The 17,563-nt window shown below is 39.2% G+C and overlaps 1 pseudogene; it reads left to right on the forward strand.

Moving 5' to 3' along the window:
- Positions 1-10,857: 10,857 nt before the first annotated feature.
- On the forward strand, positions 10,858-11,120 carry LOC114025891 (annotated as a pseudogene).
- The last annotated feature ends 6,443 nt before the right edge of the window (positions 11,121-17,563 follow it).

The raw sequence follows: 17,563 nt of genomic DNA on the forward strand, positions 1-17,563 counted from the left end.
AAGAAAGAAAGAAAGAAAAGAGGGAAGGAAGGAAGAAAGGAGGGTGGGAGGAAGAAAAGAGAGAGAGAAGAAAGAAAAAAGAAAGGGATAATTATAGATATGGAGATATATGTATTTAATTTAGCAAGATATTAACAAAATGGCTCTGTTTATATTCCTTTCTATACTTTATTTCCTGATGATTAAAGGAAAGAAAACAAAAGACTATGCAGTATTTCAGATAAATCCACAGCTGCCTCCCCCAGAAAGCAGGAAGAAGCTTTCCTTCTATTCTCCCCATGACAGGGCATCAGCTCTGTGCAATGAGGATGTTGAAGATGTAGCTTATTTCCAAGAAGCCATATTTGAAAGAGTTCAGAAACTCCCAACATTGGCCCCTCTCAGTTAAGACTCTTCCTATATCTCACAATGTAAGTAGTATGACATAGTAGAAAGAATTTTGGATTTGGGAATCAGAGAAATTCAGCTCAAATCCTGATTCTGTGCTGTTACTACTTTTGTAACTTTCGGAAAGTCATCTTATCTGTTGGGGCCTCAGTTTCTTCATCTGTAAAAGGAGGGACTTGGATTAGATGTCCCCTAAGGTCCCATCCAGCTCTACATCTGGGACCTTTCATATTAGCATCTCCCAACCTGGGAGCCATGGGGAGAGAGAGGGAGAGGAAGAGATGCAAAGCAATTGCAAGAATGTACGTGTGCCCCAAGAATTGTCATTTGATCTTGATTTTTATAACTTCAAGATGTAGACTTTAGGAAGATACACAAGACGTTGTTGGTGTTTTTGACTCCTCATAAGCTAAATAGAATCTGTAACAAATCTTTAAGACCCATCTGTATTAGGGAAAAAAGAAGCACCTGCTTGACTCTTACCTTACGTGTTCGTTCTGAGAACCCAGAACTGTTTGATAACACTGGGAAATAAGTAAGTACCTGATGCCTTTTCCTGCCACATATGTTTGTGAAAGTGGATTTTCTGTACTTGCTGTATTAAATAATGTAGATGTGGAACCAGATCTAGGGTAGAGAGTTTCTTTGCTTCCACCAGACATCCAATCTCTGAAAACTGAAGAGCAGCCCCAGCCAACTCATTAAATAACATAAGATAATAAACAAATATGCATGCCTTCTGTAAACCAAATAAATAAAGGCTCACAAATATACCTCTATGTATACACACACACACACACACACATACATACATATCTGTTTTTTAAAAATACATGTAGATGCACATGTATTTAGTAAGACACAAGTCTATTCAAAGGCATAAGTAAATTCGTAGTAGTATTTGTCATCATGTATTTTTTCAAAGAATATTACTAATAATGTTACCTCACATTTTGTGAAACTTTAAGTTTTTAAAAGTCCTTCTGATTTATTTAATGCTCATTTTATACTCATTTTTAAAGAAAGAAAGAAAACCTGTGATATAGGTGCTATCATTATTCCCATTTTACAGCTAAGGAAACTGAACCTGATGAAGATTAAGTAATTTTCCCAGGGTCATCCAACTTTTTAGTGTTTGAGGAGGGATTTAAAACCAGATCTTCTGGTTTCCAGCTCCAGTGCTTCATCCCTTATGCCACACAGCTTCTCTATTTTCATGTAAGGTTCTATAATTTTTTAACATTAAGAAGTGTACTTATATTTTGAAAGATTGGAAGCTTCTCATCTAGATGACCCTCTAAGGTACCTTTCTAGTTTAATATTTTGTGATTCTGATGAATGTAAAAATACAGTGGACACAACATTCACACACTCAGAAACAATTTCATGGAATCAAAGAATTTAAGAGTTGGGAGGGACTTACACAGGCACCCACTATAACCTGCCTGATAAATGGCATCTAGCCTGCCCATGTAGAAATTGCAAGGAGGGAAAACCAACCACCTTCTTATCAGTTCATTCTACTTTTTAACAGGTCTAATTGTGATGGACAGTTATGTGGTGCAGTGGATAGCGTGCTAGGCCTGGAGTCAGGAAGACACATCTTCCTGAGTTCAAATTGGCCTCAGCCACTTATCAGCTGTGTGACCCTGGGCAAGTCACTTAACCCTTTTTGCTTCAGTTTCCTCATCTGTAAAATGAGCTAGAGAAGGAAATGGCAAACCACTCCAGTATCTTTCCCAAGAAAACTCCAAATGGGGTCATAACTGAAATCACTGAACAACAAGAGTAGCAGAATATATAAGAATACAATGCTGAGGAGCAGAATAACGCATACAATAATGTCAATATTAAAAGACAAACGTCTCTGAAAAACTTAAGAATTCTGATCAATGAATTGAGCAGCCATGATTCCAGAGCACTGCTGTTGAACTCTGCTAATTCCCTCCTAACATGGGCATGAAGGATTCAAAACACAGAATGAGATACATTTTTGGACATGGGGATTTTTTTTTACATGACTATGCATATTTGTTACAAGGGTTTTGTTTTTCCTTTTTTCTTTTAAACATGGGGTGAAGAGAAAAATATTTGTTAATTGAAAATAAAATAATACTTAAAAAAAAAGGCCAAACTGCTGCAAGAAATACAACTCCGAGATAAGATACATACAAAGTGGGAGAAAGAATGAATAAAATTCCCAGAAAATCTATAAAAGGCAAGACAACAATGGATTGGAGTAGAAAGGTATGTTTTCAGAATTGGTTGACCTGTCAGTTCAACATACTGCACATAAAATTACACACACACACACACACACACACAATTACACACACTATTAACTGTTGACATATATCCCACCTCAAAGATGATCACACATCTTCCTATGATCAGTTGGAATTTTGACTGCTGCCCTGGTTCAGTATACTTAGTGATCAGTTTAATCCTTGTACCCTCTTACCTAGCTCACTGCAGACCAAGGTGTTCAATGTCTGCACAGGGGGTGTTAATTCCATACCTCCAACTAAAAAAGTTTTATTCTCTTTTCTGTCCTTATTCTAAGGTCAGAAGAAGTTAAGACTTAGCCCTTCTGAACACATAGAAGTTGAAAGGTAAGTAGTTTAGCCCTTTAGAAATAGGTAGCTCTTAATTGGTTACAAAATTGATTGGGTTTGCTTATCTTCTAAATCAGGAAACTGACTGGGAAAAATGAGATGGGGAGGAGTGTAGGAACATATTTCTAATGGCTAACCGTGGGCCACAGAGGCAAGGAAAGATTTTCCTCTTAACTCAGAAGAAAAAATAAGTATGACTACATGGCTTGAGCCTACGTCATCTAACCCCAAATTCAGCATTCTTTCTACTATGGATTTCCATCACAGATTGTTGTTTGTCCTTCATTCTCGAAGATGACCAATGAAATCAGAAGAGTGATGTCTTAACTTGCAAGTGAATTGGATTTAAATGAGGCAGAGCTGTGCAAAGTCATCAGCCTCACTCTCCCCTCCAGGGTCATCTGAGTCCAGCGGCAAGACATAGATCAGGATGAATAGAGATGAGACCTTTTTAAGCTAAGGTCTTTCCCAAGTCTCAGTTTGTCTGAGGAAACATCCATTCAGTGATTTAAGGCTAGGTAAGAAATGAGGCAAAAGATGACCTATTTTGCCAACTTAAAAAAACAAACAAACTGGGAGCGTTTCTGGCCAGAACAGAAATAATTGCTATTTGCAGTCACTCTGATCCATCAAAACCCAAACAATGACCAAATGCGGCTTGGGATGGGACCTATGGTTGGCCAATAAATGAGAGCCAGAGTGATTTGGATTTAAGGTATGGTCAAGTAGGTCCAATGGAATCCCAATGGGATTTCCATCTCCAAAAAAAGTAAAGCCCATACCTACTCACATCTTTTAAGAAGAAATTTCCTGGTTACAGAAAAGAGAAGGCAGGTCCTCAGAATGACTTTGGAGAAGGACAGCTTTAAAGGTAGAAGTAGTATCTGAATCTTCCCTTATCAAGGAAAGGAAGAAGAACACTGATAAGGTAGAGAGCATCCAGAGGAGAGAAAGTAGGATGTTGGATGTTGAAGAGCCTTAAGTCTGGGTTACATGAGAATTAGTTGAAGGAACTGGGCATTTTGGGACTCAAGCAGAGGAAATTTGGGGTGGAGGTGAGGAATAGCATGAAAACTGTCTTCCAGTATTTGAAGTTAGTACAGGATACCTACAAAAATAAATATAAAGTGATTTGGGGGGCTCTAAGAACTGGAAGAATCAGTCAAGGTCCCATGTAGGAGATGGCATTTCAACTAACCATTAAAGAGAGCTAGGGATTCCAAGAAGTGTAATCAAAGACTATAAGAATTCCAAGTATGGATAGCAATCTCTGCCAAGGTATGGATTTGGGAAATAGAACGTCATATATGGTGGGGTAACATTTGGCTGGGAAGTAGAGGGCATAATAGGGAGTGATATACAATCATCTTAGAAAGACTGTACCAAATTGTGAACAACTTAACATTCCAAATAGAAGAGGTCATGAAGAGTACCTCAAGTGACTTGATTAGACTTGTGTTTTAGGAATACCAATTTGGCAGCTATGAGTAAATTGAAAATGATAGACCCTAGGCACTGGTAAACCAATTAGGAGACATCTTCCCAGTGAGAGGTCATGAAAGCCTGAACTAGAGGGTGGCTTGGTGAATGTACAGGATATGGATGCAGGAGGTGTTGAAGAGGAAGAATTGACCAGATTTGACAACTGATTGGATTTGCAAGGTAAAGGAAGCTGAAGAGTCAAGGGTCAGTTCCTCATAGATCTAGACACTAAATTTTTATGTCTGATATAATTAATTTAAATATTTTCTCCATATGTTTTGTTTGCTTTTCTTTTTAGAGATATTGCTTTCTGTTGTGAAAAAACATTTTATCTTTATACAATCAAACTCAGCAACTTTGTCTCCAGTGATTTCTTCTTTTTGTTTTGTTAGTAAAAATGTCCTTCTCCATAGTAAATATAGATATGATTTATTTTTCTCCTAGTTTTTTAGCATTTGTTATTAGATAGATGGATAGATAGACAGACAGATTGATCGATTGATCACGATCGATCACTCGATCTTTGATCCAGTTAAAGCTTATTGTGGCATATGTTTGGAGGACTGGCTCTAAATTTTTGTTTGTTTGTTTGTTTTTTGCCATACAGCCATCTAGTTTTCTTGGAAGTTTTATTTTATTTTATTTTACTTTTACTGATTAGTCATTTCATTTCCCATTGTCTTTTACACATAAGTTAAATATGTTCTAGTCTTTTATGTTCACTGGGCTTCATTTCTGAGGTTGGCTCTATTGATCTATTTACCTTTTCATTTAACAATTAGAGATATTTTTCATAATTACTGCTTTGTTGTACCTTTTGATATCTGGCAATGGTAGCCCCCTTCCACAAGTTTTATTTTTTCATAATTCTTCTTGATATCCTATAAGCTTAAATATTTGTTCATATGAATTTTGTTAAGAATTTGTCTAATTCTATGAAATAATCTATTGGTATATTGATTGGTATTTCATTTTATCTGTAAATTAGTTTGAAAAATACTGCCATTTTTACTATGTCATAATTCATACAGAGCTGGCCTCAAAGCCAGAAGATCTAGGTTTAAGTCTAACCTCTGACACTTAGTGGGTGTGTGACTTAGATAAAACATACTCTCTTGGTGCTCTAGCCAATTCTCCAAGACTAGAGGAGCAGAGAAAATGCTGATTTTCATTGGTAGAAAGCCCTTAGTTCTGAATATTTTTGGTAATTCTACTGTTTGCTAGTTTGGCTATCAGACTTTTATCAGAGAGATTTTATGCAAAGATTTTTCTCCACTCAAAAATTTATCTTATTTTAATTGTATTGATTCTTTTCATGCAACATCATTCTATTTTTTTAACTAAAATTATCTTTATCTTTTCCGATCACCTCTGGATTTTGTGTGTGTTATTGTTATTGTTATTTTTGGTTAATAACTCTGCCACTAGTTATAAATGTGAATGGCATCTCCTTTCATTTTTAGGTCAAGTATCCATTTGGAGCTTATTGTGTTCCATTGTGCAAGATGTTGCTCTACACTTGTCTTCTGCCAGATTGTGTTTTAGTTTTCCTAACAATTCTTGTCAGAGTCCTTCCTCCAACAGTTCAGGTTTTTGGTTTCGTCAAATACTGAGCTACTGTGTTCAGCTGCTTCTGAATCTTCCTAGTCTGTCACAGTTCTCTGTTTTTCTATTTTTTAATCTGTTGCAAGTAATTTTGATAATTGTTACTAATAATTTGTTCTTTTCCCTCGATATTCTAGTCCTTTTGTTCCTCCAAATGAATTTTGTTGTTCTTTTGTCTAGTTCTATAAAGTAACACCTTGTTAGAAAGCACGGTATATCCCTAAATCCACAAATTTATTTAGGTATATCATTGTCATTTGTTATTGTATTGACCTGACTCATACATGAACAATGAATCTCTGTCCAATTATGTCTTCCTTTCTTTCTACGAAAATGTTTTGTAGTGCTTATGTGTCCTGAATGTGTCTCTTAAGTTAACATCCAAATATTGTGTATTTTCTAGTTAATTTTAAAGGAATTTCTCTTTCCATAATTTCCTTCTTCTTTTTTTGGTATCATGTAAAAATGAAGATGCCGTTCCTCCAGTTAGACTGATATCTTTTCCTGGATGACTGTTTAATGGTCTGTCTAGTTTCTCTTGAAATTTATCTGTATGGGTTATCTGTTTCTTCTATCTATTTCTGCCACCATGGTATCCCCTCCCATCTCTCAACAGCTATGCTTCATATGTTGTCTTCTCCCATTAGAAAGCAAACTCTTTGAGGGTGAGAACTGCCTTTCTTGAACATACAGACAATTCTGCTATAATCTGCACTTGTTACACAACTGGTTATATGCTACAACATATGCATTCCTCAAAAGCACCCAAGCTATGCAAAATCAAGGAATAAAAACCATAGGATTTATGGAGAAAATGGGGTTAGGGGTACAATGTCAGTGACACATTTTTTAAAAGATAGGAACCTAATAAATTAGTAGCAAAGTTTTAAAATATGTATATATGTAATTTATTTGTGTGTATGCATATGTGTGTATAAACTATGCTACCATTTATTAGGTTCCTATCTTTTAAAAATATATATTTAATTTTACACATATAATATACTATTCATGTGTGTGTGTCTGTGTATATACATATACATACACATGGATGCCCTCATGCATACACATACACATTTATATACATATATGTGCATACATATACATATACACATTCATCTTACAATAAACAGTGGTGGCATTCATGGCCTGGGCAGCCTCTAGGCCTGTGTCCTAGGCTGTACTAGGATGCTGAGTTAGGACTCGTAAGGACAGGTTTCTATAATTCTAGGCCTCAGACTGAGGACATGGAGGAAGGGGCTAGGGGTGGGTGTGGGGACCAGCCCTCCTCTGCCCACAACCGCACCAGAAGATATACAATAAATATGGCATGTTACCTTGATTCTCACATCTCTATTAACCTTAAGTGACAGAACTCCTGAGTCTATTTCCTCTGTATGTTCCACCAGGAAGCAAGATCAAGCCAAGCCTGATGAAACCTTGATAAGAACCTTGACTTAAACTAAAACAATGTAAACGGAAACAACAAAAAGGAAACCGAACATTATAAAATTATAATGGTTGGCCTCAAAGAAGAAAAGATAAAATAACCTCCCTCTCTTTGCAGAGGTGAGGAAATTGGAAAGTGGAACACTGCATATGCTGCCAGAATCAGATGGTGTGTTTGTTAGTTTTGCTGAACCGAGTGGTTTTTCTTTCCTTTTTAGCCTTCATTATAAGGATTGATTCTCTAGGAGGGGAAAGGAAGAGATATACTTGAAAATGAAGGTGATATAAATACAAAGTAGCTCAATATAAATTTCTTTAAAAGGGGTATTAGGGTATAATGTAATTTTGTGACATGGGAGACACTGGCAAAGTACCATACATACGGTGTGCCCACATCAAAGAAGGCCCTGTGCTCTATGGAAAAAGCAGAATTTCAAAAGCTCAAAAGAAACATGAGATGCACAAATTTAGAAAATCCACCCCAAATGTTCACGTGGACTATTGGTGCTCACCCTGTGGCAGGGCCTTCTGAGCTTATAATGGTCTGATCAGCCACAGTCAATGTACTATAACTTGACTCCAACATAGTGATGTCATTTTGGTCCTCTTCAAGGACAAAGGACAACCACCACCAACCAACCAACCAGGGCATAATGAAGAGTGTAGATCTAGAAGTCAAAAGAATAATGAGTTTTAGTCCTCAATTTTCTGCTTACTAATGGCATCACTTTAAACAAATTTCTACAGCATGGAGTAATGGAAAGAGCACTAGAAAGAATTCCAGGCATGAAGGATCACCCATGAAAATGCACAGCATTGGGAGTGGCACGGCCTGTGAGAGGACCATCAAGCAGGCCAATGCCGTTGTCCTGTGGAATACATGACATAAGAGGATCGGAAAGATTGGAAGGGACCAGATTATCATGGGCTTTAAAAGCCAAGAAGAGACTTATTTGACTCAGAAGGTTATGGGGAATCACTTAGAGTTTATTGAATAAGGAGGTAATATGGTCAGACCTGCATTTTAGGAAGAATGCTTTGATAGTTGAGCAACGGATGGACTGGAGTGGGGAGAGACTCGAGGCAGGGAGATCATCCAGGCTTGAGGTGATGAGGTCAGCGTCAAAGAAGAGAACAGATAGAACCTGATGATCATGCCTACCCTAAGTCCTCACTTTTAAATTTCGGCTCTTAAAAATCAACTGAATTTTTTAAAAGTACTATAAAACGTAAGGTATGACTTTAACACAGCATTTCCAGTCAATGAGTAGAGCCGGGCCTTCGGGTTTCAATGCTGGGGCTTGATTTGCTGCAGTTTATAACTTTATGCCAAGCGCACACGAAGCAGCAACAGGAACAAGTAGGCCTCCACATCTGGAGAATTGCTAAGCCAAACACTGGCCCTAACTCCGTGATGAAATGCAACCTCCTTATCCATTATTTCAAAAACTGGTTAAATTTAGGGTGCTGGGTGGTAGGTAGGTGGTGCGGTGGATAGAGTGTCAGGCCTAGATTCAGGAAGTCTCATCTTCCTGAGTTCAAATCTGGCCACTTATTAGCTGTGTGACCCTGGGTCAGTCACTGAATCCTGTTTGCCTCAATTTCTTCACCCGTAAAATGAGCTGGAGAAGGAAATGGCAAACCAGTATAGTATCTTTGCCAAGAAAACCCCAAATGGGGTCACAAAGAGTCAGACACAACTGAAAAAGCCTCAACAACAACAAAAAGTCTAGACCAATAATAACTTCTGGGTCTCTAGTATTTTCAGTTTATTGTGAATTATACAAAATTTCATTTGCTTTAAGCTTGTGAGCTACTTTGTTCCTTTTCAGCATTAATAGACAAGTTACCTCTGGATTTTTGGGTCCTAGAGTTTAGCCAAGTATCTTACAGGTTCATCGGAGATGGACCCTGCCACTCAAGAGATACAGAGAGGGGGTGAGTATTGCAAACAGATTGCATACATTAGTCTGCCATCATCAGCCCCACCCCCACCACAGGTGTATTCTTCCTGGGTAAAAATGGCTCAGAGCTTACTGACCCAGTTCAGTGAGTAATTGTGCAAGAAAAGTACATATTTTCCTAGGCAATTTTTCTGCTTTCAGTCATCAGATACGTATCCCCCCTCCCTTTCCTTGCCATCCTACATATCAAGAAGCCCTAATTTTGTCACTCTGTTTGAGGGAAGGGTAGAGTGAAAGGAAGAAAAAGGGAGGAAAGAGGAGAAAGAAGGAGGGAAAAGGAAAGGAAAATGAAGAAGAAGAAAGGGAAGAGGAGGAAGAGGGGAATAAAAAAGAGAAAGGAAAGGAGAGGGAGAAAGAAAGAAAAAGGGAAAGAAAGAGAAGAGGGAGGAAGGGAGAAAGAGGGGGAAGAAGGGAGAAAGAGGGGAAGGAAGGAGAGAAAGGAAAGGAGAGGAAGAAGGAAAGGGAGAGAAGAAAGGGAAGGGAAGAATGAAGGGGGAGGAAGGAGACAAAAGAGAAGGGAGAGGGAGAGCAGCAAGCAAGCAAGCAAACAACAAAAGGGTTGGTACCCAGAGAGAGCCATTGCTAAAAGGGCTGTGCTTTCTTGGTTATAGAAATGGGGAATAAATAGATCTGTGCTTACACTGGCATAGGGAACTCTCAGGTGAGCAAACTTCTTCATCAATGCAGGTCAGCACCTTCTACCTGGCATATGGTCTTAGAGAGTTTCCATGAGAGATTAAGTGACTTGTCCAAGCTCTCTCAGTCAGTGTGTGTACACAGCAGGAATTGAACTCAGGTCTTCCCTGTTTTAGGGCTGGTTCTATTAACTGCAAAGTGCTGTCTCATCTATCTATCTATCTATCTATATCTATATATAGATATAGATATACACACACACATATGCAATACATGTATTATGTATAAAATGCATACATACGCACATATACATATTATATGTAAATAATGTGTTTTCTATGTGTATATAAACTATATTTGCATATACCGTATGTATAGATATATAGATATATAGATATCTTTATATATATAATGTGGATCTGTATGTGTATATATACATATATAGTCATTTCCAAGTTTGGTTTTTTTTTTTAAAGACCAACCTCCTCTGAATTGACATATTTTTATTTTATTTAATTCACAAGTTAAACCATTTTTGGGGAAACTAAATCAGGATTTTTTTTTTTTTACCAAAACAAAAAATGCAACCAAAATAATACCAGCAATGGCTGACTCACAGGCCTACCTTCTCCGCTCTATTTATAAGAATGGTCCATGCAGCTGGGTGGAAGAGGCACCGGCTCAGGGTCCTGGGGCAGGCCGGGTCTTCGGCAGCCGCGATGGAGCCAAGTGCTGAGGCCTGGTGGGAGCAGCTACTGCGGGAATCGGCAGCGGAGCACGTGGAGGGGGAGGCCACCACCCTCCAGCTGCGCCCCCGGTTCAGAGTCCTCGTGGTCTCCATGTTCCAGGGGAAGCCGCTGCTGCAGAGACGCCGGCTGCTGAGCTCGTGCCTGGTAGAGAAATGCTGCCCCACATCCAGGCGTTGGAGCAGAAGACGCTGGCCCCAGAGCAGTGGGATAGGAGACCCCCGTCTGTACATTAAGACCTGAAATCTCTGGTCTGTGGGGGCGGGGAACCCTATGTGCCACATATGCATATAGGGATCCTTGATGAAAATACGAGATGGGAGTAAGGTAGCCTTTCAAAGAAGATTCTCTATAGGACACCACGTATTTAAGGCCTGACAACTCGTTGAAAGGAATAGAGAAGCTAAGATTTCACTGGTCTATTGGTAATTGATAGATGTGTTTTGTAAATAATTTTACTTCCTAGGACAAAATGCAGCCTTGAAGGTTCTCTTGGGGAAATCATCCCTCTCACATAGATCAGTACGGTGCAGTACTTTATGGCAGATGTGACGATGGAGATACCTTAGTTCTGTGATATGCTGACTATTAAACAAGGAGACAGTTTGTTCACCTGAGATACTGGCCAGTCCTCCATACAAGACGTTTCTGCAGAATCCAAAGAAAATATTCTCCATTGATGTCAAGATCCCCCAAATGTTCCTATTTGTTGATGACCCTGTACTAATTAGTAAGCCCTGAGACATTACAGAGCCTCCCCAGTGATATACACAGAAATATGAGAGAAATAAAGTACCCACACTGAACAAGACTAAAACTATCCAGATTATGCTGTGGCAGCTGGAGCAGTAGGCCATTAAATTAAATCAATAGCAAATGTGTGTATATTTATATGTGTGTAGGTATATAAATGTATATACATATACATATACATCAAATATAAATATATAATATCAGTGTACGTGTGTATATTATATATGTACATATATGTATGTGTGTATTATACATACATGTGGGTATGTATATGTGTGTATATACATATATAGATATGCATATGCATATGCATATGCATATACACATACACATACACATACATATACATATACATATACATATACATATACATATGTAATCTCAGAAAGGCCTTGAGGATGGACTGAGCCTCAAAATGAATCATAGGATATTTTGCTAGATTGCATTTGAGAGACTGTGCTGAGCTTTCAGTGATCCCAAACTGCTCTTTGATACAAAACCAATCTTTTTAATACAATCTTTCCACCCCCCCCACACACACCACAGCATATTATGATTGTGAATCATGCAACATCATGGTCTCAGAAGAATCAAAATTAGAAGTAATGCAAAGGGCAGTTGGAAGACACATTGAAGTTATAAGTGTTTGAGAAATGGCACAACAGATATTATTGAAGACATTTATAACAGAAAAAGAGGTTAGTAGGTTAGATAGAATGTGTAACAGGCAAGAGACGGACGCTCTGGGTGTTATATTTGAACCTCTGAGATGTTAAAAGGAAGAGCTATGGGTAGTTGAGTAGTTCTGCTATAGAGGATTTTGGGGAAAACATGGATATAGAATGAAATGTCATGAGGGGTTGCATTTAGGGAGGGAGAACCCACACCAATGAACTTGGAGATCCATCAAAGTATCCAAGTAATACAATATAAGAGAAACAATAAATAATAATCATTTATTATCTCTAGAGACCTAGCAACTGAAGGAGGGCCCTGAGGGGCTCATCTGCTTTCTTCCTTTTCTTCATTTGGTGGAGCAGAATCAACATCTGCTACTTCTAGTGATTTGGGGTGGATGAAGTCACTGCAGCTGCTGAGGATATATCCCTATGTTAGAATTTGGACCCCTGTTTCAAGACATCATGGTTTTAGCCAACCTGATTCTTTTCTCCACTCCTCCTTTCTTTAATGTGGCTGAGCAAAATCAGTGTATGCCGCTTCTTTCTGGGGTAGAAAAGCTGTTCTGGCAGAGTCACCGTAGCCAGTAAGGTCCATTAGGTTCCTACACTCTGGCTAGCACCTGGGCACAGCACCAAATTTGCTTGTGCTGGCAGCTGGAACCACATTGAGCAATGACTCAGACCTCTAGGTTGAAAGTTCTCCATTGTAAATTCACAAGGTCTTTACTTTGTAAGCAAGTTCTATCTTCTCTTGTGGATTTCACTGTATTCACTCTATATTTGGTGCATAACTCCTTTATTTTTAGTTGGAAGGATTGAAAAGGTATCTAAAAACTGACAGATCCATCATCCTGCTGGTCAGATCCCTGAGGAACTCCTATAGCAATCTCCCATTAGCACATTATCATGAGTTTGTCAGATTAGCTAACCATCACTATGCAATGGAAGGAGAGCCTGGCCCTGAGGGGATGAGAAATGAGAGAGAGGGAAGAGAGGTAGGAGAAAAGGCAAAGAATGGCAGCAAGAAGTCAATTCAGAAAGGGAGAAGAAAGTTGCGGAATGGAACCAACAATAAGAAAGAGAAGGCCCAAATCAGGTGGTGCAACAAAGCCTTTGACCTTTAGTCATTGGGAGAGAAGGGAGATCATAAAACCTCTCAACTATAGATTTACTTGCTTCCCAGGAAATAGAAAAGGGGGAAAATGGGATAGAGATCCATAGGTCCAAACCCCACCCTAATGTCTCCAAAAAAAAAAAATGGCTTTGCCTTTTAATTTAACTAAATTTCAAAGCATGAGCTGTTTACTATACAAATGTATAATGTTTAAGTTTTCATGTTGTTTGGTTTTTTTTTAAGTTTGTTTGATGGACATGATCACTTTTACCATTCAATTAAAAAATAGTGTCAGGGTCAGCTAGGTAGCACAGTGGATAGAGCACAGGCCCTGGAGTCAGGAGGACCTGAGTTCAAATCTGGTCTCAGACCAGACACTTGACATTACCAGTTGTGTGATCCTGGGCAAGTCACTTAACCCTAATTACCTCACCAAAAAACAAAAATATATAGTGTCAAGGATAGGGACTGGATCTTGTTGTTATAGTTGTTGTTGAGTTGTTTTTCAATCATGTCCAACTCTTCATGACCCCATTTGGGGTTTTCTTGTCAAAACTACTGGACTGGTTTGCTGTTTCCTCCTCCAGCTCATTTTGCAGATGCAGAAATTGAGGCAAATAGGGGTTGAGTGAATTCTCCAGGGTCACACAGCTAGTAAGTATCTGTGGCCAGATTTGAACTCAAGAAGATGAGTCTTCCTGATTTCCCAATATAGACCTAGCACTCTAGCCATTTATACCACTTAGCCGGACTTATGATTCCATTAATATCAGAAACTCTTCCCTATGGGAAAACTCTACCAATACAGATCAGTACCTTCTCTGCAATTAGTAGTCTTAGAGAACTAAGTAATTTGCCCAAGGTCACACAGCCGATAAATATCAAAGTAGGACTGGAACCCAGGTCTTCCTGGCTTCAAGGTCTGCTTTCTATCTATTCCAAGGTCCTATCTAAGCTAGCAAGGTCTGCTCTCTATCTATCACAGTACTTCTATTAACTTTTTAAAATTTATTTTTAAAGATAAAAATGTAAAAATATTAAATAATAAATACTATTTCTTGGGTGCACAATGTAAGGGAATATACCATGTATCTCTATCTATATTGAGAACCCTGAATGGAGTGTTAAGAAAGGGGTTGAGACACATTTGGCTCCTTTTTTAGGCTATTTGTCATGTTGCTCTTTGCCTCCTTTCTGAGTATGAACCATTGCCACAGTCTCATTGACTGCTGTGTCATGAGAAGAGTGTGGTGGTGGGCTGTGATTTTGAAATGCTGGTCACTGTACTTGATATCTGAGCTGTATGTCATATACTGTCATTTCACACCTCTTCAAACAAATCCCAGATGGCCAGAGTCCCGGTCCTGTGGACCGTGAGTCACAGATATTAGATGACTGTCATGTGAGTTGCATGCTGCCTCGAGTACAGTGTGATACTATAAAGGCATACAGTATATCATCACTCGATAACAGCTGAAGAATCGAGAGGCTAAAATTATGCCAAATTTGAAACAAACAAACAAAAAAATATTAGGGGGATTTGTCAAAAATTCAAAATATACATGCACAAAATTTAATCTTCGGTCTGAACCTTGACAAAATGCCTTGTACATGAAATCACTTCCAAAGATAAAATTTCCATTTATTTTCCTGTTTTCTCTGGGCTGTACAGATGCTGACTTTATAGTTAACAATTACTGTAATTCGGGAGCACCCACATGAGGTATGGTTTATATTTCCATGGCATTTTAAGGTTTCTGAAGCACTGTTCTTACAACAATCTTGTGAAATATACAATATAATTATATATTTTTTTCTATACAGCTCATGTTGTTACTGTTATTGGGGTTTTTTTGGGCAAAGATACTAGAATGGTTTGCTATTTCCTTCTCCAGCTCATTTTTACAGATGAGGAACTGAGGCAAACAGGGTTGAATGACTTGCCCAGGGTCACACAGCTAGTGTCTGAGACCAGATTTGAACTCATAAAGAGGGGGCTTCCTGATTCCAAGCCCAGTGCTCTATCCACTCTATCACCCAGTTGCCCACCAACTTGATGTAGCAGGAAGGGAATGTCTGATTTGCTGTATTGAGAGGTGGAAATGTGTTCTGATCCTTGGCTGAGGGTCATGTGCCTTGCTGGGATATCACAGGGAACTCCAGATTGGTTCTTAACTACTAGGGAACTTGTGTCCAAGATGATGAGTGACCAAGGACTAGGAAAATGGCCTCTGGTTGGAGGAACATCCCCCTTCATTGTCTATAAGAAGAGCTGTAAATAATAATAATAATGACAACATTGTATACAGTAACAGCGATATTGTTTTGTGTGTGTGTGTGTGTGTGTGTGTGTGTGTGTACACATATTTGGGTGTAATGGTAGCCATCTTTAGAGTGGGGGGTGGAAAGAAAAAGAAAAGAAAAAAAGAAATTTACATGATAACTATCATATATTTAAAAGGAATAGCAAGTTGTACACAATATATTTGCAGTTTCACGTGTAATTATCTTTTTTGTTTACTGCTATGGAAATGCTTGTTTTATTCCATAAGTTAAAAGTAAAATAAAATTTAGAAACCTTACTGAAAAAAATAATGGTAAAAACAATAATAGTATTAGCTAGTAATAGAATATATTCATTTATTTAGTACTAAATACGTTTATGTAGAGCTTTAAGTGCTTTACAAATATCATTTCATTCAACACTAGGAGGAAAGGGTCATTATTATCCCCATTTTATAGGTGAGGAAACTGAGGCACACAGAAGTTAAGTGACTTACCCAGGGTCACACAAGTAATGAGGCTGAGGCTGAATTTAAACTCCAATCTTCCTCACTCCAAGACTAGCAGCCTATCCATCCCACTACCTAGCTGCCTCCTAAATGATTCCACCATTGTCCTACACATACAGTTCCTCTCTCTTAGACTTCCAGCAAGAGGAGAAGGAGGGGATTTCTCTCCTCTGCACCACCAACTCTCCCCTCCCTCCTTGCCCAGTGATAATGGCATCTTACAGTACAGGCATGTGGCTGAGAGACACATGTTCTGTTTTGTTTAGGACGACCTGAGACTGAATGTTTAGTCCCTGGCTGCCTCCCATATTTTCTGAGTCCACAACAGTGATTAGTGATGCTAAGAAATAGACGTTTCCAACCTCAAAAATGACTTCATGGGTCAAGAGTTCCTGATTTGGGCACTAGCTAAACATAGGGAAGAGATGGTATGGTAAGAGCATAACCACGGACCACCTTGGTTGGAATCCCACCTCCAACAGTTACTATATGGATAATCTTGACTATGTTCCTTAACTTCACTGGGCCTCAGTTTCTTCAAATGTCAAATGAGGCAGTTGGAGTATATGGCCTCTGACATCACTTTTAGCTCTTGATCTAGGATTCTATAAGCCTGTCACCCACAACAATATGCTTCTTAAAGATGTCAACCTTTGGGGGCAGAGCCAAGATGGCGGAGGGACAGCAGTGACTGTCTTGAGCTCTCTCCCAAAGCCCTCCAAATACCTAAAAAAATGGCTCTAAACAAATTATAAAGCAGCAGAACCCACAAAAGACAGAGTGAAACAAATTTCCAGCCCAACATAACCTGGATGGTTGATCAGAAAGGTATATCATGCGGGGAGGGGAGAGGAGCCCGGTTCGGCATGGGTGCGCGGGCCGCAGCGACCCTGGAGCATGCCGCAGAGGACTGAATTGCGGGCAGCTGTGGCGGTTTCCAGACTTCTCAACCCCTGAATGCCAAAGACAACTCAGAAAGTCAGTGGGAAAAGTCTGTGACTGCGGTGAGAGAGGTGCTAGGTCTCAGCCACAAGTCTCGAGCACGGCCTGGGGCCGCGGCTTTTTCCTGAGCTTCTGGACCACACACTGAGGGGGAATCAAGTGACTGATCAGAGAGGGATTGCAGGTATCTATTTGCCAGTGCTGAGGCAGGAATCTCTTGCTTTACCAGTGCTTGGATCTGGGTCACAGTTCTGAGGGGCGGTCCTGGGGCGAGGAGGAGCGCTGGCTTGGTGCAGCTTGTTGTGGTGGTGGAGAGGAAACACCTCGCCCCTTATCATAGCACCTTGGAAGAACTGACACTTTTCAGGTCCCTAGAAGTACCTCTGAAAAGAGCTCTA

Source organism: Vombatus ursinus, unplaced genomic scaffold (assembly GCF_900497805.2).
Source record: "Vombatus ursinus unplaced genomic scaffold, bare-nosed wombat genome assembly UNPS02014832.1, whole genome shotgun sequence".
NCBI lineage: Eukaryota > Metazoa > Chordata > Mammalia > Diprotodontia > Vombatidae > Vombatus > Vombatus ursinus.